Genomic DNA, 27786 nt, shown 5'->3' with positions numbered 1-27786 from the left:
AACGGGCAACTTTGCTATATACCCTTGGATTTTTAATTCTATAGTTAATGGCTCATTGTCTGAATTTATGATTTTATTTTTATCCTTTTATACTTATGGTTTTATTTGTTTTTTTCCCTCTCTAGGCCTGGCTTGACAGTCACGAACGAAGCTTTGGTCATTTTATCGGTGGCAAATGGATAAAACCGAATGGAAGGCAGACGTACGCTACTAAGAATCCAGCAACGGGTGAGTGGTCACTTTCAGAATAATATAATGAAATCTACACGTAACCTGATCGTCCTGAACTGCAAAGTGTAAATGAGGCTTAAGTTTATGATAATGGCAATACCGCCTTTGACCACTAGATGCTGCCATTATACATCTATAATCTTCAGCACATGTAATCTTTCAGTGGACATTGGATTTATCAGGTCCTGGGAAAGCTGGGTGACAGCTGATATGGTCACCTCAATGGCTTCTCTTCCAAATAGATTTAACCTAGAAACGGCCCATATTGTCATGGCACTTCCAAATAATTGCAAAAACCTATAAAGGAATGGAAACAAATGCCACCCAAAATCAACATACACAGTATTTTATTAATCAAAACCAAGATGTATAAAACATACTTAAAACAAGGGGAAACCAAGCAGGATTAATCACATCCACTGGCAGTACCAAACTGATCCACATGGAGGAGCCAAAGCACTATTTGTGTATAGTTATAGCAGCACAGATTAATTCATTTTCTATTAACAACTCCTATTAAAGTTTGCATGTATAAGCTGCCCTAAGACGTATTTCACGGAGAACAAGTCCAGTAAGAGTGGGGAAAAATTCCTGCAAAGAAATGGTATGCAACCAATGATTCAATAATGAGCATAAATTACAATAATTACATTTTTAGAACTACAAGTAGAAGGATAGAAAAGTGCTTAACATCGTGTGATAATTACACAGTGGAGTACCCAGACTGCACATATATTGAGGACATAGCAATGTACTTAAGCGGAAAACAATCCTGCTAGACACAAATAAGGTCTGAGCAATATATACTGTAAATTCATAAGAATAGGTCGCGAGACCAATAGCTTTAAGAAAAACGTGCTGAATATAGTGCAGAAAGGTACTGGGCAGGGTAGAAATTAAAACAGATTAATACATAGCTGTATAGTGCAGAGAGTAAGAGATACTACCTGAAGAGGTGGTATAGGCCCTGACGCGCGTTTTGCAATTTAGCTTATTCCAGGGGGTTAAATATAGTGGCAGGGGGAGATGTGGTCTTTGTATAGTTGTGCAAGTTCAGTCGTGGCAGCGGTTTGAATGCGGGCGGCATTCCCGCCGGCAAACCAGAAGTAGGGTCACGGCCGGTCAGCGTCACACTCACACATAGGTAACACAGGATCCACCATTCACAGTAGAGGATGTCACAGCTCACCTCCTCCTGTACAATGACTGATAACACCTCTATATACAGTAGATAACACAGGATCCACCATTCACAATAGGTGATGTCACAGCTCACCTCCTCCTCCTGTACAATGACTGATAACACCTCTATATACAGTAGATAACACAGGATCCACCATTCACAATAGGTGATGTCACAGCTCACCTCCTCCTCCTCCTCCTCCTCCTCCTCCTGTACAATGGTTGCCAGAGTGAAAATTTGCAAGACTTTAATATAGATAATAATATGTAAAAAAAAAAAAAAACATAAAAACCTGGCACTTAATTAACAACAGGTCCCATTCCCATGAAGTCGTCTTTTCTCCATTGATTCTTGACCCTGGTAAGTCACGACGTCCATCCCGGGGCCGTGTGTCCAGTAATCAGCGACATTGTGAGTGGGGAGGGATTAGGGACGCTGCGGGTTTATTCCAAGGTTAATCTGTGAGCAGCTGTACTGGAGAAGATGTAGGACACTGTAGGACATTGCATCGAGGAGGGGAAATCCTGGCCTGGCACAGCGCCCCCTATACAACATACTGGGAATTGTGCTCAGTGGGACATGTATTTCCGGTCCACGTACAGAACGTGATCATGTGATATTATTGGTGTATTGCATGGCCAATCTACAACACATGCAGAGTACATTGATGTTCTCCTTCAGCCCCATGTTAAAAGGTTGAGGAGTTACCTTCGTGACTCCAGCCACCTCATCAACCTTACTAAGGACATCCAATGGGAAGAATCATTTGTATTTTTAAGCCTTGATGTTACATCCCTTTACACCAATACTGATTGGGAAATTGGTTTATTATGTGTTGAACATATGATCTCCAAAGACATCGGCCTGTCGTCCTCCCACAAATCATTTATTCTATCTGGGTTATCTTTCATCCTTAATAACAATTATTTCACTTTCCTCCAACACACTTACCATCAGATCAAAGGGACCGCGATGGGGTCAAAGGTCGCACCTACGTTCGCTAATATTTTCATGGGCATATTTGAACTGGTGTTCATCTATGGGGGTCCATTTTGGGAAGGCATTATATTTTACAAAAGATACATTGACGACTTAATTTTCATTCTTAATAAGGACATCGCAGAACCCTCAGCCCTTGCCAGTTTTCTAAATAACAACTGCTGGGGTATTTCCTTCAATTCCGATACAAATAACACCAGTATTCATGTTCTGGATCTGACCTTATTTATAGAGAACAATAGGATTTGCTCCAAGACTTATTTTAAACAAGTGGATGCGAATAGTTCCATCCACTACAGCAGTGGCCACTACCAGAAATGGCTGCGTAATATTCCTTTTAATCAATTTCAGAGGATCAGAAGGAATTGCACTTCTGAAAATAGTTTTTCAGAGCAATCAGGTATGCTGAAACAGAAAGTTCTACAACAGGGCTATCCCAAAAATCTTGTTGGCGAATCATGTGAAAGGGTAAGGGATACCTGTAGCCAGAATTCACTTCTATTAAAATCTAATTCAGATAAAATGTCCTATGAGCGCTGTGTAAAATTCATCACTACATAGAATTTTCAGCATAAATCATTTAGAGATATCCTGCAGAAGAATTGGCATATTCTGTTAAATGATCCGATACTCAAGAAGATTATCCCAGAAAAACCCTCCATTGTGTATAGGAGAGCCCCCACTCTAAGGAACATTTGAGCCCCCCGTAGGATACACACCCTTTCTACTCTAGATTGTAGCAAGATCAATAATAAGAATAAAACCATCACCAGATGTGGCAAAAAGAACGGCATGTGCTGCATGAATATCACTCATGGAGCCGACACTTCTGCATCCACATCAAGCAATGAACGCTCCACAATAAATAGTGATATGTCCTGTGACACTGATTCTGTCATATATCTGATTGAATGCACATGTCCCAAGCAATATGGCGGTAGAACTATGCAACCCTTTCATAAAAGACGAAATTCTCATAGGCATAATGTCGCTACAGGTTTTTTTAAAACATGGTTTATCACGACATATGGCAATCCATCACAATAAAGACTTTGGGTGTCTTAAAATCCTGCCCAATTCCATGCACCACTCCCAATAGAATTCAGGGTCTCAATAGAAAGAGAGATACTGGATAGATCAACTAAATACTTGGAAACCTTGGGGTCTCAATGAAACATCAGAGGCTTTTATTTGAAAGCACTGACAAATATAATTGTCCTCTACATGGTCAGGAACATGTGTCTTGGCTTGTTCTTGATCCACTGTCCCGATCCAGGGTTTCACTGAGTTCAGTTTCCTTTCTTCTTATGATCATTGCGTTCTGTTCCCAGTAGTCTGCACCATTCCCTAGGACACTTTCAGTGCACATCATACCACCTAGTGGACATTAATGCGCACGACTATTCTCTAGTACTACACCGATAATACGGACACACTCCTAAAGAAATGATTCATGTTGCCGATACGATCACATATTCTATTATAAGAAGAATTAAAATTATTTTGTTTAGTATGTAAGTATAAGTTAGATATATCGTCTAATATCCGTTTATTACCTCCTATCAGAACAAGATCAATCACAATATCCATGAGCACCCGTGGCTTAGAGGGTTGTACCATGATTAGGATCTAAACATGATCCATTTGATTGCAGTACACCAGGTTCAATTCCTGCTTCAGGAATTATATATATATATTTTTAATTATTTATTTATTATATTTTTTTTACATTGAACTATATCGGTTTTTAATTAATTTTTAATCATGCTAGCAATATTTTATTCCCGATGCATATATACATTGATGGATACGCAAATTTCTGCCTTTTTATTGATTGTATTTTTCTGCCTTAACGGCCACCTTGTTTTGGCGGCAGTTTTTTTCCCATTTTTTGTATATATATGTCCACTCCTTGCTATACCGGACACAAGCTATGCACTGATGAAGTGGACAGGACGTCCAGGAAACGCCTCTTATTTTAGCTTCTAAATAAATGGCTTCTTAACCAACCACTGGGTATTGCATCACTTCGTGTGACCCGGAGGAGCGCGGAATCATGGGCACTTTCTTGCATCCACAACTTCTGGTACATTCCCTTTTCGGCATATGATTTTCTATACGTTCTCAGCCTGATATCCCTCCTAACTGATGTCTACTGCTTCCACAGCACGAAGACTTGCTGAGCCTTAGAAAGAAATGATTGCGCTCTTGGACCCAACCCCTGCAGTACTTGTCCATGGGGGCGCCAAATAACATGGAGAAAAAAGTGAAAGAAGCTGAGGAGCACACCAGGATTCTTCAAGGAGGAATAGACAGGATCTCTGGAGAGTAAGCAGCATTATTATCACACACATCCTCTCTTCCTTCACGTAGGTCATGAATTTAGGCTATATGGTACGAGTATAAACCAAAGCGGAACTGACTGAGTAAACCGTAGAGTTGCTGAGAAGTGGCAATAAGTGCAACAATAAATTCTCTTTAAATGGAATCTGTCAACAGGTTTTTATGTAATCCGAGAGCAGCATGACGTAGGGGCAGACATTCTGATTCCAGCGATATGTCACTTGTTGGTCTGCATGCTGTCATTTTGATACTATCACTGTTGCTTGTATTAGAGCAGGTTGACAAGAAAGCACAAGGCCCCTAGTCCTGTAGTGATAATCTCCTGCTGATAAAACACTTATTGTATCGAAACAGCTAAACACAGACTAGTAAGTGACACATCGCTGGAATCAGGGTCTCAGCACCTACATCATATTGCTGACAGATTCCCTTTTTAGAAAGAATGTCCATCCACAATATTTTTCCTTTTAGGAAGATATTGAGTTTGCTTGTGACTGGTGGTAATGCTGTAATAGGCACAACGTTTGGATAATTGTAGTATTAGATTGTACGTTTACTCCAACCAAATTCTACACCCGCATTCACCCATTGTTTATTGCAGATGCTGACTGATCTAGAACACGTTTACCCCCAGTGGTTTGGACCAATCGATGTAACGGCGCCACAGGGCGATTCCTACATGTTCCCCGTCTACCACTTGCTTCACTGTTTCCGCAGAGATTCCCACAAGATTGACAGCTACTTGAAGATCCTCCGATGTCGCCTGATACACGCCAGCTGCTAGGGACGGGAGCATTGTACATTATATGCCAGCATTTATCTCTGGTGCCTCAAAGTGGACATTTTAGATTGGTAGACAAATAAAAAAACAACTAATTGAGAGTTTGTGTTCCAACCTGTTTTTTTAGAAAATGAGAGCAACATTATTAATATTTCTCACATATTGTCATTTCATATACAGTATATAGGTAGCAGGTAAGGAATAGAGGATCACGGCAACTGCCAGGAGGACAACTCCGTATATAATATTATGGCATATTGCCAGGATATAATATTGTGATTGGCGATGGTCTGACCACCGATCCTTAGAATGAAGGAATGGGGAACCTATCAGCTTTTTTTTTTCTGCACAACTGTGCTTTCAACCACCCACCCACAGTGCAAAAAAAACAAACCCTAAAAAAACACAATGGGTTCAACCGTACTCAAATTGTTAACTGGGAGCAACGATGAGTGTGAAGGATATAATATTTTGATTGGAGATGATCCACCCTCTGGTTCCACCACCGATCCTTAGAATGAAGGAATGGGGAACCTATTGGCTTTTTTTCCTGCACAGTTGTGCTCCCACCCATTGCGCAAAAATACCCTACAAAAAAAATACCCTAAAAAAATGCACGTACTCAAATTGTTAATTGGGAGCAATGATGAGTGTGAGGGGATATAATATCTTGATTAGCGATGGTCCGACCTCTGGTTCCGGCACCGATCCTTAGAATGAAGGAATGGGGAACCTATAAGCTTTCTTTTTCCTGCACAGCTGTGCTCTCAACCACCCACCCATAGTGCAAAAAAACCCAATAGATCCAACTGTACTCAAATTGTTAAATTGGGAGCGTGAAAAAAATAATGCATCCACTTCTTTCTAAATTAGGCTGTCAGACCCCCAAGAATGACATCCTAGTAATATGCCATGACTTATACCTCTTTAAATGTATGCAAAGAATAAACCTAGATATCCAGGTATACGTTCTATTGATTGATTTCTATAAGGGCCTATTTACACATGGAAATGTGTATCTGCTACGTACATGAATGATCGGCTGCAGCCCTTCCACTTGGCCAGTCAATGGATCCGCAAACCACAACAAGTAATTCAAGGAAATGGAAAAGTAAAAAAAATTCTAGTAACATTGCATAGCGTACCGGCGATTGCGCTATTTAACTTGCCATCAGTGATTGACGGCATATAAATGGTTAAACAGCAGTGATTCACGCTCCGCTCTGGCCGCTGCTGTTACAGCAAGATGTTGGCTGTGTAGGATGGGGGCGCTGCTCCTGAGCCCACCCGAAACAGCAATCCAATGGACGGTTTCACACACCACATTATCCAGTGGTGTTTAATTTGCTTTTCTATTTAGGAAATAAAACCGTTTTAATAAAGTTTTCCTTCTCTGGTATCTAGGAGCCATTTCAGCTATTTGTAAAGGGAATCTGTCAGCAGGTTTTTCTTGGCTAATCTGAGAGCAGCATGATGGGGTGAACGCCACACTAGGAGTAGGACCACCGAGCCCAGAGCTATTGCAAGACGTGCAGACAATATATACCAGGTATGAATGAAGCCAATACAACATTATTGTTACTTGGGAATTAACCTACTTGGATATAATACATCCCTTGATATATGTATATACCAAAAGGTCATTATCTTGGGAATGCCTATATTGGCTTTTATTATTTAGGATTATATCCTTTTACTATGTGACCTAGGATATACTATCAGTATGCATTAGCACAATTGGAGCTACTACTATCCAGCCCTGGTGTCTCTGCAATTCAAATATTTACATTATACCTCCTCACTATTATATGGTATTACTATATATATGTGTGTGTGCTCTTTTCTTTTGCCGCCATGTACCCAAATTGTTATAATAAAGGTCTTTTTTAACACATTGACCCCTTGTCGGATGTACTATATATTGGTTGTTGTTGAGAGCAGCATGATGTACAGACAAAGACCCTGATTCTAGGGACGTCTCACTTACAGGGCTGCTTGTTGTAGTTTTGATAAAAATCACACTTTTATCAGCAGAAGATTATCACTAGAGGACTAGTAAACCTGCTGCCAGGTAGTCCAACCACGCCCCCCACCACTGATTGGCAGTTTATATACAGTGTACACAGAAAGCTGCCAATCAGTGGTGTGGGTGGGGTTATTATACAGAGCTCAGCATTCAGAGATCTGCATGAGAAAAAAAAAATGTAATTTTATTAAAATAACACCAAGCAGTCCAGTAAGTGATACATCGTTGGAATCAGGGCCTCGGATTATGCTGCTCTCAAATGGGGTAGCAAAAACCTGCTGACATATTCCATTTAAAGGGGCAGCTGCTACTAAATCCAGACATGGTGCAAAATTTAAATTCTGCTGCAGATTTACTGCTGTAGATTTTTAATTCCTAAAAATCCCTGTAGATTCAGAGGATCTCAACCTTTTCAATGCAAATTATTTTCAAGACTTATTCACAGATATTATGAAATATTACAGTAGAAATAAAAAAAAAAAAAAAAAAAAGAGCACAATACCTAAACTCCCTCCTTGGGAAAAATATACAGCAAGTATAAGAAAGACAAAAATTTATTCTGGAGTCATATTGAAGTCTAAATAGAATTGTAACCATACAATGTAAACAGCAGCAAATGTAAGTAGGATCCACTGGATCTATATAAGAGGAACGTTTTCCAAAGCTGATCTTCTGAGCCCACCGCTATGCTGGCTGGACCGGCATTGTGATAGTCAGCACGTTTTACTGCAGCTCATAGAACCAATGATAAGACGCAGAGCAGTGCGAGGCTTGTGACTCGCTATACACAAAATATACGACATGTTTGATGAATGGCATAAAGGAAAGCCGATGCATTCAGATGTCTCTGGGCAACTATATGTTGTGATAGATAAGTTCCTGTCAGGGTGAGGGGCAGCATCCTATCTGCTCACTCATCATGACAGGTTTACAGCATGTTGACTCATGGACGTGATCAGTCAGTCAATCGATGACATAGATGCAAATTCTTGATTCCGACAGGTAGGTCAGAGATGTCCGTCTCAAACAGTTTACCTTCACCCATCTAGGATGGATGGCTGCTAACATAGTTGGCCATTATGTCCATACGCAATTATTATCCCCTAATTGCGATGTACAGTACCAATTTATATTGTGGTACCGTGTTAGCCAGAAAATTTGATGTAAATACTTTTATGCCCAAAAATGGCAAAAGTATTCTCGGAGTGATATATTTTTTTCTGGTTAGCCAATAAAGGTATCACTCCGAGAATACTTTTGCTATTTTTAGGCATAAAAGTATTCACATAGAATTATCCCCTAATTAAAACAATTTATTTTTGCTAAATAAATGTATACATTTTTTTAAATTTTATTTTATACATTTTCTCAGAGAACCTCTTTAAGAAGGAGATTTCAGAATGGGCTATAAGACATGTCCAGCTTTGCTTTATTGACTCACCTTACTGTCCTTGTTGAACTGAGCTCCACTTTGTTCTTGGATGATATTGTAAGGAATGAAGACGTCTAGATGATACAAATCGGGACGTCCGACTAAGACTATTCTGTCTTCACCCAAGTCCAACACGAGATCTAGCAGAAGACTGTAAAGAGAAGACCAGCGTGGTAACAACGCTTATGTCGCTGAATGCTTCTGTACGGGAAAGAAAGTTGTAACCAACAAGTGCACAAAAATCTAAACTTTTATCTTGATACGTGGCCAACTAGAAGTTACTGTGTAGCTCCAGACGTCTCATACATTAAATCTGACACGTGGAGGAACTGCTCACAGAAAAGGCTTCAAATATTTTTTAGGATTCACACTGGATTAAAAGGGGTTGTCCACCACTTTAATACTAATGGAATATCCTTAGGTAAGGTCATCAATATTAAAGTGCCAGACAACCCCTTTAAGTGAGGCATAATGAATGGTACCAGAATTTCAGATAATGTAGCCTTCATTAGGCAGAAGGCCCAGTCGGTTATATGAAGAAATCTGGGGTCCCCAAAAGCAAACCCAGTAATCACCAGATTCCCGTGTGGTGACTACTTAATCTGCTTTTTGGGAAGACCAGAACTGACCCCTATATTTAACCAAGTGGGTCCCCTTAAGCTACATTATCCTGTCTGATGAAGGATACAGCTGAAACATTCTTAATCTTCATTATGCCTCATTTAAAGCAATGTGAATCATGGACATGAGAAAAATCAAATTAAAAAATAAATACATTTAAAGCATTTTCTGTGCGATTCCTCCAAATGTCGCATTAATATAGAAAAAATAAAGAGCAGCGTGTTCTACACTATCGCAACAAGCCTCTTTCATCATTTATATCATCATTATAACATCATTTATATGCACCAGCACCATGGAATCAATGGTACTATATAATTAAATAATATATATGTAGCACCCCGAGGACTCGGCTGCTACAGGGGTATTGCACCTCAACCCAGAGGTGTGGTATTCCACTCCCGGGTAAGGATGGAGTGTGGGACTGAGCTTAGTAGGCTGCATGCACTACATACATCCCATTTCCGGGGGACAGAACTACGGTACTCCCACCAGATATATGTGCAGGTACGACAGCGTTTGTCCCTGGCTGGAGTGGGAGGGGGGGGGTGGAACATCCCAGTAGTGTAGGGGCAGATAGGGGGAGTAGTCTGGGTAAGGCTAGGAGCTCATTGGGTGCTGGTCACCTGAGCTCACACATAGAGGGAGTATATATGGTGGGCACCATCTTAGATCAGGGTCTTTTGTAGAGCCAGAGGAGCAGAGCAGAGGAGCTCAGCCAAAAGGGCTGACAGGGAGCTGTGGATCCGGCTGGGCCCAGCTCCAGAGCAAAGCCTGCAGAGAGAGAGAGGAGTGAGAAGGACCCAGAGAAGGAAACAAGAAGGAACCCCAAGATCCCAGAATAAAGACAGAAGGGTGAAGAGTTGGCGAACAAGGGTACCGGAACCCAAGCTGGCAGAGGCCAAAGCACACCTTAGCCAGGAACCGGAGGTCGTGGTCAAGATTTTCCACGACCCTCACCAAATCCACCAGAATGGCACACCGAGCATAGGGTCAGGGAAGCCAGAGAAGGTTCAACCACCAAGAGACCCGAGGGAGCCGGACACAGGTGGATCCCTGGTGGGAACGGCCAGAGAGAGAGGGTCAGAAGGGAGCTCAGGACCACGCTCCGGAGATGCCTAGGGGTTGGCCGAGTCCAGGACCTGGTGGACGCAGCACGGCTCGGGTGGTCACTCATGGCCAGAGTGACCAAAAGAACATCAGTAAGTAAAAACCCTGAACTGCACCTCCCGACTCTGAGTCTCCTTTCTACACCACAACAACCCCCATCATCCACACCTGCTGCCCTGAGGCCATACCCCTCCCGTTGGGGGTTATACCATCACTGCTGCACATATACCACCGGCCTCAGCGGACTGCTCTGCAGCGGCGGCTTCAAAGCCGCACTCAACGGGTGGCGTAGTAGACAATCAAAGTAACATCTACTGCTTTAGACTGCCACTTAGTTTGACACCCTGGGCACGGACCGGGTCACCGCCACGGACTACTACCCCCATCCAGATCCGGCTCCGGGTATCCCAAGAAAACATGGCCCAGGGGGCGCGTCATATACATCTTCCCACCAGCTTGTTTTCCCTCTATCTCCTCTCTGGATCTATGAAGCCAGAACTGTCAAAGAGGTGATGGTGGAGATGGAGGGGAAACAAGCAGGCGGGGGGGGGGGGAAGGCTTATATAAATGACTGGTCCTGCCGTGAACCACCGGGCGTCTGTGCTTGGTTTGAACAGTCGTTCTCTGCTGACAGAGTCATTTACAGAGATCTTCTTTCCCATTCCAACAGCTTGCAAACAACCCACCATGGTATGAAAAAAAAATTATATCATCATCATCCAACAAATGTGTCACAGCTGTCAGCAATTGGCTACTGTGGACACATCAAAGCTGTGATGATAAAAGTTGGCAGAGGAGGACTGGTAGCACGAGGTTGGCACAGACTTTTAATAAGGGAAGACTATTGGAAATCACATGAAATGCAAAAAGATCACAATCCTAAACCACATCTGAGGGTCTCACCACTTTAGGTAAAGAGATTTCAGCCACCAGAAAACTTGGGTGTCCTACAGGAGGTTCCGCCACAATTATGTAATCTGGTTTCACGGGTGAACTGATAAAAAAAGGAAGGAAGCAGTATATTAAAGGGTACACCATCAATTTATGATCTGTTGGGGTCAATCTCTAATATAATAAAGTGGCACTGATGCTTGTAATGAGGAACAGCCCCTTTCACAGTCATTCCCTGCACATTGGCATCATGGCCTCCACTGTGCAGCGGAACGACAGCATAGATCCAGAAAAGTGAATGGGCTTAGCTGCAGTTCTCCTGCACAGCGAATATCCGGGTAGCTGCCCCACACCAGCATATCCTTTAAAAAGGGCAGCGGGGTTACTTCCAGGCTGCAGCCCCCTTATTCTTGGAGTCCAAGAAGTTGGATATCCTATATCTTTTGTAAGATGGGATTCTAAAAAAAGTAAATACATGCATTAAACCTCAAAGTAACCCAAACCTTTCAACTTCTGAGATGAGGGACTTGCTGGGAGGGTCTGTAGGAAAAAAATAAAGAACATAAATGCATAATAGTTAAAACAAACAAAAAAAAAAACAATGTCCACATTATTCTTGCACCATAACAAGCAATTCTGCAACTTCCCCCATCTGTTGGGTATAACCTATCACCAGGAGGAGTGGCGCTTGTCATACATTGTGTCCCTAGGGGAAATGTGGTATTATAAGACATCCAATCAATTGAATGGCCGACCATGTACTGCATGGATGAGCGAGGAACATCAGAGAAGAAGCCGCCGATGCTCAACAGCAGCCTACTCTGTCGTCTTTTACAGACTGTATGCCTTAGACTTGTACCTTAGAGTTGGGACTTACCCCATTGTGTCCATTTCCTGAATCATCGGTTTTGATTTGGTTCTGATACTATGTTCAAAAATGGATCCCAGGAACTTCGATTTTTCAGCATTTTCCACTCTGAAGGGAGACCATAGATGATTAACAGGGTCGGACTGGAACTGAAACTCAGCCCTGGCATGTGAGAGCACGCAGGCCCGCCCGACGCGCGTTGAGTGAAATATTTTCGTGAATGATTTGGGTATATGTCACAATAAAAATTGCTGCAAACTGCACTTTATCATCGATAGACAAAAACTGACATAATGTAAAATATAAACTTCCCTCCAGGAAAATGTTAATTTCTTTCAACTGGAGGGACGGACATATTTGTAATATAGAGCTCCAAGTTCCCAAAAATGCTATGTTTGATAGTACCAGGAAAAGCAGGAAAAGTGAATCCTTCCAGATTTGAAGCAGTTTCATGTCTATTCTTTCAGTATTTTTGCAGGGTTTCTAAAGAACGGGAAAAAAATCTCAAAAAACGCAATATCAAAGGAATTTTCCTGCCCAGCGACATGTTTTTTGTGCAGAAATGTTCTTCCCTTTCTTTTTTGTTTATATTTTGTGTTCTACACGAGTGGCCAAAATTGAGGCAACACCTTCAGTTTTTCACCAATATTTAATGGACGTTTTCACTGACCTACTTGTACACACGCCCTCTTCTGTGATATGTATTCTATGTTCGTTTATAGTGACCTGGGTGTGATTTAAGACAGATATTGTGCGATTAAAATACGGTTTTTATATTTTAAAGCCAGTTTGTCATCAAAAGGTAAGCAATTACATGTTTCTGTTCTCAAAGTGTGTAAGCGGTTTCAAGAGACTGGTTCGATAAAGAATAAACCAGGTAGAGAAAAGAAGAAGGCTACAACTCCTCAGACTGATAGAAGAATTGTTAGAATCGCCCTAAATAACAGGAAATAAACTGCTGTTAACATCAACAAGGAGCTTGTCAGCACCGGAGTGACAGTGTCCGATCGGACGGTTCGACGACGACTGGTAAACGCGGAGTTAAGAGCCAGAATACCAGGTAAAAAGCAATTTTTGATTGCCTCACGGTGTGAGAAACGTCTGCAGTGGGCCAAAGAACATTGTAAATGGACCATTGAACAATGGAGAAATGTTATATGGAGCGATGAGACACGACTATCCATCTTTGGCAGCGACGGTGTCTGCTACGTTCGACAACAACCTGGAGAGGACTGTTTGCCAGAGGGTACAGTACCCACCATGAAGCATCCTCTGAGTGTTATGGTAGGGGGCTGCGTGTCCAGAGATGCAGGTGGTAGGCTGCAGGTAATTGAAGGAACAGTTAATGCTGAAAAGGACATCAAGGAAGTCCTTCAGCCTAAACTCATTCCTTCGGCACATGATGTATTTAGTGAAGGGACACCGTTTATTTTTCAGCAAGATGGAGCCCCATGCCATACAGCTAAAAAAGGTCTCTCTTGGTTCAAGGACAAAAACGTCCAGCTATTGAATTGGCCAGGAAACAGCCCAGATCTCAATCCTATTGAGAATCTCTGGGCTCGCCTCAAAAGAGAGGTGTCAAAACAGCGGGCTTCACACAAGCAGGAACTCATTGCAGCCATCATCAAATCATGGCTTCATATCATCACACCATCTGATTTACACAAACTGGTAGATAGCATGCCAAGTAGATGCCAGGCAGTCATCAAGGCCAAGGGCTGTCCAACTGAGTAATAACATTTAGTGTTAGATATGAAAATAGGACAAATAAATGGCTTTTCTCCCACAGTCATCTGAGTGACAATAGTGTCCAATTTGTTGACAAATGAACAAATTATTTGTATTGGCAAAATGCTAAAAATTTATAAACCTTGGGGGTGTTGCCTCAATTTTGGCCACTAGTGTATAGCGTTCCTCAGTATATTTATATGTTGCGCCCCATCACCTTTTTCATCTCTCCTTACAAGTATGCCTTGTATCTTAGCTAAAACATGGTAGTAAGTAGCATATTAGACCCTTTTATAATGGGTAGTGTAGATTCGCTGCATATTTCAGGATTATGCGCTCCTGAGGACTCATTAGTGCTGCCCTCCTCAGGCGAAACCTGGTTGTGGCCTCGTATAATATGGGGCTAGCCGGTCTCACCTACCAGTTTGGGTCACAAACCCTTTTTCGTTTGCTTTGATGTTTTACTCATTGTTTATTAAGTTTACACCCCAAATCTCTCCTAATCCTGGAGATCAAACCTATGAAAGCAATTTATGAATGATCATAACACCTCTATGAAGGGTAATCATCTCCTTCATAAATATACATTTATATGTATAAATACATATGTGGTCAATGCATAGTACTGGCATATGACTTATCACTTTCCAGGACCTTACAAAGCACCAGGAACATTGATAACAAGTGGAGGTGAGGAGATTCTGGCAACTTAATAGGAAAGGATTCTTTACAGATAGAGCAGTCAGACTGTGGAATGCCAATCACAAGATATAGTAATGGCAGATAGTATAACAGCATTTATAGAAGGGCTGGATACATTTTTAAAAAAACATGACATTGTGGGTTATAAATAATCTAGTAATAGAAAATTTATAACTTTGGAGATAGACCTAAGACATTAAAGTTCAAACTTTTTCAACCTATGTAACTATGCAAGTATGTAGAATGCACATTAGGAAAATGCTTGAAATGCAATTCCCTATAATATTATTTTACAAGTAATTTCCTCGCAATTTTCTGCTTTGTAAAATGCTAGTTATAAGCCCAATCTATGGATCTAAAAAGTGCAAAACACTCCTGAAACACTTGTAGGTATGTTCTATAATCTGTATTTCTTATGGTGCCTAAGGGAAGCCATAATGATAAGACTCTTGCTTGGTAACAAGTGCAGTTATTTGCCTCCATAATGAAAGTGAATTACCAATGATGAAAGGGTTAATACTTGGACCCTGCATCAGTAATGGCCCTTGTAGTAACCATGACAACTATTGTGAGGGCATAAACAAGTGTCATAAAGAAGATTCCATAAAAGAATGCCGCGCTGCCACGATCAGCGCCATTACTGATGATGCGCCTGAGGACCTTGAGCTTGACCACCCCACGTAATGTGCCAATGTTGGTGTAATTTGGAGGTTCTAGCAGGGAAAGGGGTTGTCTTCTTAGACACCCCGGGGGTTAAGGGAAGGTAACAGAGGGGGGGGTCCCCAAAACAGGATCGCCTTCTGTTACCATGTACAAAGAGCTGCTCTTCTTTGGGAGTTCATGGATGGATCCTTGACTTTAATGGGTGATAAATTGGGAGGGGGAGGGGATACTCATCCTATTAGGGTTTATCCATAATGAGCAACCCCTTTAACCAAGTACCCAACTTCTTGAGAGACGGAGCTGGATCTGTAAGGGAGAAGTGGTAGATCCACCTGGGAAATCAGATCAACTAAATTCATTCCAGCAATAAATGTGGTGACAGATATCGCAGCCAGATCTCTCCCACATCCAGTTTATCACAATTATAGTCTATATTTGTTATGTCGTTCTCTGTAAATATGTACAAATTCTAAAACTCCGTCATATATCAGCACTAACTCTCTAAGCGCAAGGGAAGCGCAGCCCTCCAGCCATGGTTCTCTAGAGGTTTCCTCCACAGGGAGTTTTCCTCTCCTGAGCGCTGGAGGGTGACACTTCGTGAGTCGAGGGTTGTGCCATTTTCGGTGTCTTGTAAATTTAAATAAAGTTGAGAACGTTTGACACCTAATTGCAATGCTTTGTGTATTTATTTTGTATGTGTCTGATTCATTTTGTTTGGGATTTGGGGTCCATCAAACATCACTGAGTCATACGTCTGGACATCTGCCGCCAGCAGTTTTGCCCCAGGGGTTGCCCCTGCTCTGGGGAGTTCGATGGAGCAGAGAAGACAAGAATTACAGCACTCATCCTCAGAATAAGGACTTCTATTACAGTATTACAAGCAGCTTCCTCGCCTCATTCACACAGTGAGTATTTTTGGCACTAATTTACATCAGTATTTGTAAGCTGAAAACCAGAGGGGAACAAACACAGTGAAAAATAGTAACTGAAACACTTTCACCTCTTCTGTTTTGGATCCATTCCTGGCATCTGCTAACAAATACTGAGGCAAAATATCGCCATGGAAGTGCCCTAAATTCTTACTGACTGATTTGACTGTTTGAGTTGCAGTCAAGCAACAGAGGTTGCAAACGTTAAAGGAGTTTTCTGGTATCAAAAACCCCTGTCCCCCTTGCCATTTTTCTCTATCCTGAACCTGTGCTGCCTGCCTCGATCTCAGACTGTCTGAACTAGTCCTTGTCTTCGCTCTCCTGTGTCTGGTACCCTGGTACCTCCGGAATGCTGCTGCAGTCCCGGTGACTGCCCTGAAGTGGTACCTGGCGTCTACCGGCGGCCCAGTCTATCCTCACCACCAGAGGTTCTAGTGGAGACCCAGTAGACACCTAGTCACAATCCTCCCGTGGGGCAGTGGGTCCATATCCACAAGAATTACACCCACATAGCAAATGTAGTACCAATATTCAAGAAAGGGATAACATCTGAGCCTGGAATTTATAGGCCGGTAAGTTTAACTTGTACTGTGGGCAACATCTTTGTGGGTTTTCTAAGAGATACTAACCTGGAGCACCTCAATAAGAATAACCTATACATATGATTATGAGGGATCTGTCCTGCAAACTAATCTGAAAAGATTCTATGGGAGGTAAGTTCTAGGTTGGACCAGGGAAACTTAGTGGATGTTGTCTATCTGGACTTTTCAAAGGCATTTGATACGGTGCCATACAACAGGTTGGTACATAAAAATTTTCAATATATTATATGGTAATCTTGCTCCACGAAAGAACAAGTCCTTGTGTGGTCGATGGAAAAAATCAAGGAAGATATCAGTGATGCGGTCGTTACCTCTTAACAGCTCCATTTCGTACTTGTTCTCTAGTCCCTCCATGGCCACGGTGATAAAAAATTCCCTGAAAAGCTCATTATTCTAATAAAAAAAAATGCAAAGTAAGGAGCTGACACAAAGGAGAGCAGACAGCTCGTATGTCAGAATAAGCAATTGCAGTTACCTTAATTTTCTCAAAGGTGCCATTAATCACTAGGTCGTACGCCGTGCAGCCGCCTCCACCTGTAGGACAAAGTGCACCAGGACTTAGATACTTTGCGGTGCCGACTCACCCACTGACCTTAGTAGGGCTGCTATGAATAAGTGGTATAAGTTCTTAAAGGGGAATCCAAGTAGTGGACAATCCCTTTAAGTCCCAAATCTAAACCAAAAAAGTTCAAAAGTCAACAACAAGATGTCAAACTGAAGTGGACCTACCAGAACCTGTGGAGATGGCACCTTCGACCATTGAGGATTAGTAAGTTGTAATACTTGCTATTTTAACCCCTTTAAGGATATCTCTGGACTACCCCTTTAAAAAGAGACGCGCTGTATTAATACTACTTCTTTTTTTTTTTTTTTTTTATCAACTTCAACATGGGGCTCTCCAAGGCTCATGGGGACTCGATAGCCGGAGGGATCATCGGATTCCAGTATGCTGACTAACTCCTGCTCCGTCAGGTCCGGGGGCGCTGGGATCTGGTTCGACTTGCAGATGTTAAAGATTTTGGTATTTTTGGATGTGCGAGTTTTAATGCAGAAACCTAACACCGAAATAAAAACAAAAAGTGAACAAAAACACAATAAAATCGGCAAAAGCCAAGCAGCATTTACATGTAATCAACTGCTTAAGAAAAAACAATGTGACCCCCACATTGGTTGCATCATGTGACCGCTGTAGTCATTAAGACCCCACCTTCATCAGCATCTGTTCATACAGCGCTTCCATGTTTGTGTTCATTTCTGCAGACAGCAGCGACTTGTCAGACGCCATTTTTTCAGTCAAAGATGTTTTCTTTGTCATTTGTAACTTTCTCCCTCCATAGTCTATATGCACCATCTATATGGATCACCTACATATGGTTAATCAATATGAGGATACTACGAGCAACAATTAAATTGGACCAAGAAAATAGATTTTCGTACTGACAGAATCGTGTTGCAATTATAGGAAAATGTTACTGCTTACTCTAACACATTTTTGCATTATTAAGTAGTTGCGTTACTATACTTGTCTTAATGCATTGCTGTGTTGTTCTCTTTGGCGAGCACGTGGGTGCTGTGCCTCCCCTTGCCTCTGCGTCATGCACGGCATCTGTCTGGTGTCTGCGCATGTTGGGGGGCCATGGCAACGAGTCCTGGTTCCCTGTCATGCGTGGTTCACCTTGATGGCCGTGCGTGACGTATCTGGCTCGGGCGGTTCAGCGTGCATACGCTGATGGTCCAGGAGATGATTAGGGCCTGCGGTCACGTGACTGGAACGGACCAAAGTTTATTTAAACAGACATGGAAGGTCCTATTAAGCAATCCCCCCCCGAGGAATCCTTAGGATATACCACGCGAAACACGCATTGGGGTCCTTGTTTATTCTGGTGCTGATCTAATATGGGTAAGAGTGCAATATAATTCTTTAGCTTTTTTTCATAGGGCACTATAGGCCATATGGCACGTGGTACATATCCATAGTGATGAAATATGCCATAATTTTGTACCGGTGCATAAATGACTTGAATACTAGCACTTCTTGCACTTTATCCCAATAGATATTTAACATCTATTATTATGTTGTATATGTGTCACCCAGTTTGGTTGTCTGTGTGTCGTCCTTTTTAATCATGTATGTCTTTTCTGTATATTGTTTACAATAAAGTTTTTTGATTCTTTGCCATATACTCTGTATTTGGTTAGTTTTTGCTATATAACAGCAGAAACAAGTCCGGGGGCGCCTCCCGCCAGGGAAAATATAGAAATAGTCCTTGGATGAGTTCAATGGATCCAGCAGATGAGGGACACAACACAGTCCCACGTGGCAGCTTCTATCAATCCACACACGCCACGAGGATCTGGCCGCAGCCTGAGACCCTCCAGCATCGGGAGGCCCCACGTAACTGACTGGGCCAAACATGAGTCTATTGTTCTGTCTACTGGGATCAGCCCCTGGATGGGGGAAGGTTTCACACCCTCTAGATGCAACAAGAGATGTTGACCTAGGCCTGATAACATTACAGTCCATGAACACAGTGGAGGGACACGCTGTTAGGCTGTGTGCCCACGATGCGTTTAAGCACCGGCAAAAACGCTGCAGAAATGCTTAAACGCATGGTAGAAGGCCTGCCATGTTCCCTAATGATAATCCGTGCTGTGCAGATGCTGCGGATTATCATTCCGGAAAAATACGCAGCATGTCCATTAGTTTTGCGGACATGCAGCGTAATTGCCATAATTGACTTGCATTGAAACGCATATTATCCGTGTCAGCACATTTGCACACACGGATAATATGCATTTCTATGTGCGGATGGCACCCGGGTGTGGAGGACAGGAGACTCTCCTCCGGACCTGGGTACCATAGAACCTGTGAAAAAAAGAATAAAATAAAAAATATTATACTTACCTTCTGATGGCCCCCGCTCTCCTTGTCTTCACTTGCCGGCAGCGTGCTGTGGACTGAAGGACCTGGGCTGACGTCCTTTAGTCATGTGACAGCAGGTCCTTCAGTGTACCGCGAGCTGCGGACAAAAACGCAGCACTACCAATTATTTTGCGCAAGCGCTGCGTTTTCGCCGCCAGTGACTTGCATTAGAAAGCATGCATTCCGCTTCACTAGATAATCACATGCGGAATACAAGCGTTCAATGTGCGGATGGTACCCAGGTCTAGAGGAGAGAAGACTCTCCTCCGGACCCGGGTACCATAGACACTGAAAAAAAAATAACATTTATTTTTTTATTTTATATTTACCTTCTGGCGGCCCCCGCTGCGCTCGTCCTCCCATGCCAGCAGATCGCGATGGACTGAAGGACCTGCGCTGACGTCATAGTCATGTGACAGGTCACGCGACACTGACGTCGGCAGGTCCTTCAGTGTACCACGATCTGCCGGCAGCCAGAACGGAGCAAAGCAAGACACCGGGGGCCATCAGAGGGTAAGTATAGAATTTTTTTTTTTATTTTTACATTTTTAACCATTCTTTTACGGTCACACTATATAAATCCATGCCGGTTGCATGGATTTATATAGTGTGACCAAGTTGTCAAGCACTTTCCAAGTGATGCTAAAATCGCTTGGAAAGCGCTTGTCAACCCGCATGCGGAAATGCAAATGAACGCTTCACATCCGCATGTCCCTGGCAGGAAAACGCATGTACACTCTGCATGTGCAATACGCATGTACAATCCGCATGCGGAAACTGAGCATTTCTGCATCGTGGGCACATAGCCTTACACTAAAGCAGGTTACATTACATAGAGTACATGAACACAGGCTGGGGAGGGACACACTGTTACTGTCATATTGGATAAAACATAAGATGCTGAGGTTAGGACCACCAGGGACCCCAATGTTACTTAGGAAAGACTATGTCCATGTTTGATAAAATAATTTTCACGTATGCTTAGCACAGGTCTGTCCGTCCATTTATGGATTCTGTATGGGACTAATAAAAATAGGCCATCACAGCACTCGGCTATGTCATTTATGTACATAAATGCATACAAAATATTAACTACTCGAGCTAAATTGCTGCATTGTCACCTTAAAGAACTATGCACCTGATTAATGTCTTGATGAGAGGGCGGAGGTGAAGGACGCAGCTCCTGATTCATTAAGAGACATATTCATCAGAAGCGTCTGATGACTGGACAGCGCCTCCATGCTATGCCACTTACTGGAGGAGAATTTGTAGCGACCACCGCTGCTCATGATGAAGTTGCCAAACAGCAGTCATCACAACCCTGCCCACTTACCGATAAAAATGCCATTAGAAAGGAAAAAGTTGCAACATTTTTACATAGTCTTCAGTTGCATCCAAATTATACGATTGAGCATTTTATAACAGAATTCTGGAGTAAAAACTATGATGAATAGGGTCCTATGGGTTTTGTTCTGTTTAAGCTGAGTTGATGCAGGTCTGTGCTATGACGTCAATTCAAGTTAAACCCTTTTATCTACAGGTGCATCTCACTAAATTAGAATATCATCAAAAAGTTACTTTGTCAGTTCTTCAATACAAAAAGTGAAACTCATATATAGAGTCATTACACACAGTGATCTATTTCAAGTGTTTATTTTTGTTAATGTTGATTATGGCTTACAGCCAATGAAAACACGACAGTCATTATCTCAGTAAATTAGAATACTTTTATAACAGCTTGAAAAATTATTTTAAAACCGAAATGTTATCCTACTGAAATGTACGGTCAGTAAATGCCCTCAATACTTGGTCGGGCTCCTTGTGCATCAATTACTGCATCAATGTGGCATGGAGGCGATCAGCCTGTGGCCCTGCTGAGGTGTTATGGAAGCCCAGGTGGCTTTGATAGCAGCCTTCAGCTCGTCTGCATTGTTGGCTCTGGTCTCTCATCTTCCTCTTGACAATACCTCATACATTCTCTTCTCTATAATAGATTCTCTATAATAGATTCTCTATGGGGTTAAGGTCAGGCGAGTTTGCTGCCAATCAAGCACAGTGATACTGTTGTGTGTAAACCAGGTACGGGTACTTTTGGCCGTGTGGACAGGGGCCAAGTCCTGCTGGAGAATGACATTTCCAACTCCAAAAAGCTTGTCGGCAGAGGGAAGCATGAAGTGCTGTAAAATGTCCTGGTAGACGGCTGCGCTGACTTTGGTCTTGATAAAACACAGTGGACCTACACCAGCAGATGACATGGCTCCCCACTCTTTCCACTCTTCCTCCAGACTCTGAGACCTTGTGGAGTGTGTCAATGACTGCCTTCTGGACATTTGTCAAGTCACCAGTCTTCTCCATGATTGTGGAGCCTACTGAAACAGACTAAAGGGACCTTGTTAAAGGCTTAGGAAGCCTTTGCAGGTGTTTTTTGTTAATTATTCTAATTTACTGAGATAATGACTTTTGTGTTTTCATTGGCTATAAGCCATAATCATCAACATTAACAGAAATAAACACTTGAAATAGATGACTCTGTCTGTAATGACTCTATACGAGTTTCACTTTTTGTATTGAAGAACTGAAATCAATTAACTTTTTGATGATATTCTAATTTAGTGAGATGCACCTGTATTTTTAGAATTATCACACCAGTACACCTGTTTTCTCATTTGCAAGATTTAAGTTAACCTTGTATGATATCATTTGTGAATGTCCTTATACTTTCAAGCAGAACCTAGAAACCCCACAATGCAATAACCCATCTATCACTATAAGCCCTCCGTTTTCCATGGATATCCATATTATGGACTGTGTATGACGCGCCCCTGGGCCTGTGTCGCGCTGCGCAGGCGAGAGCTTACCCGGAGCCGGATCTGTTGAGGGTTGTAGTCTCGTGGCGGTGACCCGGTCCGTGCCCAGGGAGTCAAACTGGACGGCAGTCTATTGGTAGAAAATGGTTGATGACTACGCCACCCGTTGAGTGCAGCCAGGGGGCTGCTGCTGCAGGGCAGACCGCTGAGGCCGGTGGAAGGATGGTGCAGCGTGATAGTATAACCCCCAACGGGAGGGGTATGGCCTCAGGGCAGCCGACGTGGATGATGGGGGTAGCAGGAACCACTCAGAGACGGTACGGTGGAGTTCAGGGTCTTTACTGGTAACAACGATAGACCCTCCCGGAGTACTTGCTAGCGAACGGGGCCTGGTCAGTCCTTGAGCAGATGGGATCTCCCCTGGCCAGGCGTAGTTGTAGGCCTCCCAAACTGACTGTTCTCTTCTGGCTACCTTGCTAGAAGCTGATGTAAGTAGCCCACGTCCCTGAGTGTACCGTGTGGTGCTCACCCGTATGGCCGGTGACTCGGGGCCTTCTAATGGCTTCCGCTCCACGATGGCGGTGCTGGTCCCACGCGTGTGACCGTGCCTTCGGGCTTCTGGGCCAGAGGACCTGAAATCCCCTGCCTGACGGATTCTGCTGCTGGGTAGGAGTTAGTCCCCACAGCCTCGGACTCCGGGTCCGGTAAAGAATCTTCTTAGTCAGGGCGAGCTCTGCAGCTGCCAGCCCCTGACTCCTTGTAACTCTGCTGTTTCCTATGCTGCTTCTTGTCTCTACTCTCCTTGTCTCTTAACCCTGCTTCAGCCCCGGGTTTATATAGGGGGAAGTCTTTCCCCTCCCAAGACTGGGCAGGAGGTGTGGCATGCACAGGATCCCTGACCAAAGGACCTCCCACCTGCTCTCAGACGTAATATCACTATCACTGTGACAACCAGACCCCTGGGGTGTCACATGTATACGTTTCTTATGCCTGAACTGCGCACCCCTTGGTGAAGACAGTGAGTTTTTTGGGGGTAGCTTATGGTCGGCTCAGGATATGAACACCCCCTGATCTGCTTGAAAATATAACTGAAATAAAATGTTGAGAAAAAATTTAAAATATCACGTTGACCCTTCAAGTCACTGTCTTGTAAATCTTTATTACTTCTCCACAGAATAGGTGATTGGTCTGAAATCACTCGGGGTGTAAAGAGAATCTGTCATCACAGAATAACTAATCAAACCAATCGCAGCCCCTCAGTATATCATGGCACCCTGTATTTTGATTGGCAGCTGTAGCTTTATAGACTCGAGTGGGGGTCTCAAACATTTGGCCACAGAGGCTGCTTGAGGTCCTCAAAAAATCCACTTCAATCCAATGTGGTAAATTATGAGGACTGTGCTGCTGCGCTCTGTTATGTTTCTCCCTGCGAAGCTCCACTCACTCTTTGAAAAACTGAATTCCAGTCACCTCAGCACCAAACAGTACAGTTTGGAGGCTACATGGAGATCCTCAAAATACCCACTCCGATCTAGACGGCTCACTAGTGAATCAGCTAGAATGGAGTTGCTCAAATGAGGTCCTCAAAAAATCCACTCCAATGCAATGTTGTAAATTATGAGGACTCTGTTGCTGCGCTGTTACGTTATTCCCCGCATAAAACTGAACGATCAGCGCTGTGTCTGATTATTTATATTACAAAAAGCGATAATAAAATGCAATTTTGATTAATTATGAAAAAAATAAAATTTTGCCCTTTGGAAATACATAATAAATATAACAGTTTCAGCAAGTAGCTAAAAAATAAAAACATGAAATCATTACAATTATAAAGCGGATATATATCTACAATGTGTGTACATTCCAATTCCACTACATTGCAGGCTATGAGGATCCAGGAATCTGCTCCATTTTGGACATTGGGGTTGTTTTTTTGAGGAACATCACTGTAGAACAGTGGTTCTTAACCGGGGTTCGGTGAGTCGGTCTCAGGGTTTGGCGGAGCCTCCGCCACGGAGGTCAAGACACACCCGACTCATTAAGTAAATTCGTGATGACCCGCCCCGCTTGGCCATCACTTGCTGCAGATGATCACGTTACATTAAATGGCCAATCAGTGCTGCGGGGAATTTAGTGTGCTCAGTAATCCATACTAACTATGTCGAGCAAAAAAAGAAAGTGGTCGGACGAATATGTACAACATGGATTCACATGCATCACGGAACGTGATGGCAATCAGCGTCCTATCTGCATGATTTGCAATGCCAAGTTGAGCAACTCTAGTCTCGCACCGGCAAAACTGAAGGAACACTTCTTGAAGCTGAATGGAGATGGGGAATACAAGAACACAACGCTTGCTGAATTCAAGGTGAAAAGAGCCAGATTTGATGAAAGGACCACTCTGCCTGCTCTTGGATTTGTACCCGTGAACAAACCGATCCTCACCGCATCGTACGAAGTTGCTTACCTGATCGCAAAGCAGGGCAAGCCGCACACCATCGGTGAAACACTCATAAAACAAGCAGCGTTAAAGATGGCGAATCTGATACTCGGAACAGCGGCCAAAAGGTAAATTATCTCAAAGTCCTCTTTCAAATGACACCATCAGTGACAGAATAGAGTTCATGAGTAAAGACATCTTGGCTCAAGTAGTTGCAGATCTAATTTCAAGTCCGGCAAAATTCAGTCTTCAACTCGACGAGACCACAGACGTTTCTAATCTAAGCCAGCTTGCTGTTTTCGTGCGCTATGTGAAAGACAACATGATAAAAGAAGAGTTTTATTTTGTAAGCCTCTTACAACAACAACTAAGGCAGCCGATGGAAAGAAGCTTGTTGATGACTTCCTCAGAGACAACAATCTTTCATGGGATATGGTTTCTGCAGTTTGTACGGAGGGAGCTCCAGTCATGCTGGGAAGAAAGTCTGGTTTTGGTGCCCTAGTAAAAGCCGATGCACCACACATCATTGCTACCCGTTGCGTTGGCACAGGCATGCGTTGGCAACAAAAACCTTGCCTCCAAAAATGGCAGAAGTATTAAAAACTGTAGTGGAATGTGTGAACTATGTGCGAAATAGTGCTCTGAGGCACCGCATCTTCAGTGAGCTGTGTAAAGAAATAGACTCTGAATTCGAGGTACTCCTGTACCATTCTATACCGCATGCAGAATAATTAGTTGGCTCTCAAGCTGCATAGGCTTGAAAGCTGACTACCAATTAAGTAAATCTGGTGATGTGCATCTCTGTAATGAGGAGGGGTGTTGACTAATGACATCAACACCTTATATAAGGTGTGCTTAATTATTAGGCAACTTCCTTTCCTTTGGCAAAATGGGTCAGAAGACAGATTTGACAGGCTCTGAAAAGTCCAAAATTGTGAGATGTCTTGCAGAGGGATGCAGCAGTCTTGAAGTTTCCAAACTTTTGAAGCGTGATCACCGAACAATCAAGCGTTTCATGGCAAATAGCCAACAGGGTCGCAAGAAGCGTGTTGGCCAAAAAAAGGCGCAAAATAACTGCCCATGAATTGAGGAAAATCAAGCGTGAAGCTGCCAAGATGCCATTCGTCACCAGTTTTGCCATATTTCAGAGCTGCAACGTTACTGGAGTATCAAAAAGCACAAGGTGTGCGATACTCAGGGACATGGCCAAGGTAAGGAAAGCTGAAAAACGACCACCTTTGAACAAGAAACATAAGATAAAACGTCAAGAATGGGCCAAGAAATATCTTAAGACTGATTTTTCAAAGGTTTTATGGACTGATGAAATGAGAGTGACTCTTGATGGGCCAGATGGATGATGGGCCAGAGGCTGGATCAGTAAAAGGCAGAGAGCTCCACTCCGACTCAGACGCCAGCAAGGTGGAAGTGGGGTACTGGTATGGGCTGGTATCAAAGATGAACTTGTGCGACCTTTTCGGGTTGAGGATGAAGTGAAGCTCAACTCCCAGACCTACTGCCAGCTTCTGGAAGACAACTTCTTCAAGCAGTGGTACAGGAAGAAGTCGGTATCGTTCAAGAAAAACATGATTTTCATGCAGGACATTGCTCCATCACATGCATCCAACTACTCCACAGCATGGCTGGCCAGTAAAGGTCTAAAAGATGAAAAAATAATGACATGGCCCCCTTGTTCACCTGATCTGAACCCCATAGAGAACCTGTGGTCCATCATAAAATGTGAGATCTCCAGGGAGGGAAAACAGTACACCTCTCAGAACAGTGTCTGGGAGGCTGTGTGTTGATCGAAAACAGATCAAGCAACTGACAGAATATATGGATGGAAGGCTGTTGAGTGTCATCATAAAGAAAGGTGGTTATATTGATCACTAATTTTTTTGGTTTTTGTTTTTGCATGTCAGAAATGTTTATTTCTAAATTTTGTGCAATGATATTGGTTTACCTGGTGAAAATAAAGAAGCGAGATGGGATTATATTTGGTTTTTATTAAGTTGCCTAATAATTCTGCACAGTAATAGTTACCTGCACAAACAGATATCCTCCTAAGATAGCGAAATCTAAAAAAAAAAAAAAAACACTCCAACTTCCAAAAATATTAAGCTTGGATATTTATGAGTCTTTTGGGTTGGTTGAGAACATAGTTGTTGATTAATAATAAAAACAATCCTCTAAAATACAGCTTGCTTAATAATTCTGCACACGGTGTAATGTTCGGTGGTTATCCCGGGGACAGGTGCTGAATCGTGTTTTTGCCATGCGTGTGGAATTAGCCCTGTTTTTGCAAGAGCACCAACATTGTCATGCAGATTGCTTCAAAAAAAAGTTCATTCTCATTTCAGCGTACATGGGTGATATATTTGCAGCTCTAAATCATCTCAATCAGCAAATGCAGGGTGGTGGAGTCAACATCATGGAAGCAGAAGAAAACCTGAAGGCTTTTAAAAAAAAAAACTACCGTTATGGAAACGACGAACAGAACAATAAATTCG

This window comes from Phyllobates terribilis, unplaced genomic scaffold (assembly GCF_046119375.1).
Source record: "Phyllobates terribilis strain yellow unplaced genomic scaffold, ASM4611937v1 Scaffold_1__5_contigs__length_1240528914, whole genome shotgun sequence".
Lineage (NCBI taxonomy): Eukaryota > Metazoa > Chordata > Amphibia > Anura > Dendrobatidae > Phyllobates > Phyllobates terribilis.
Note: the sequence above shows the minus strand (reverse complement) of the source record.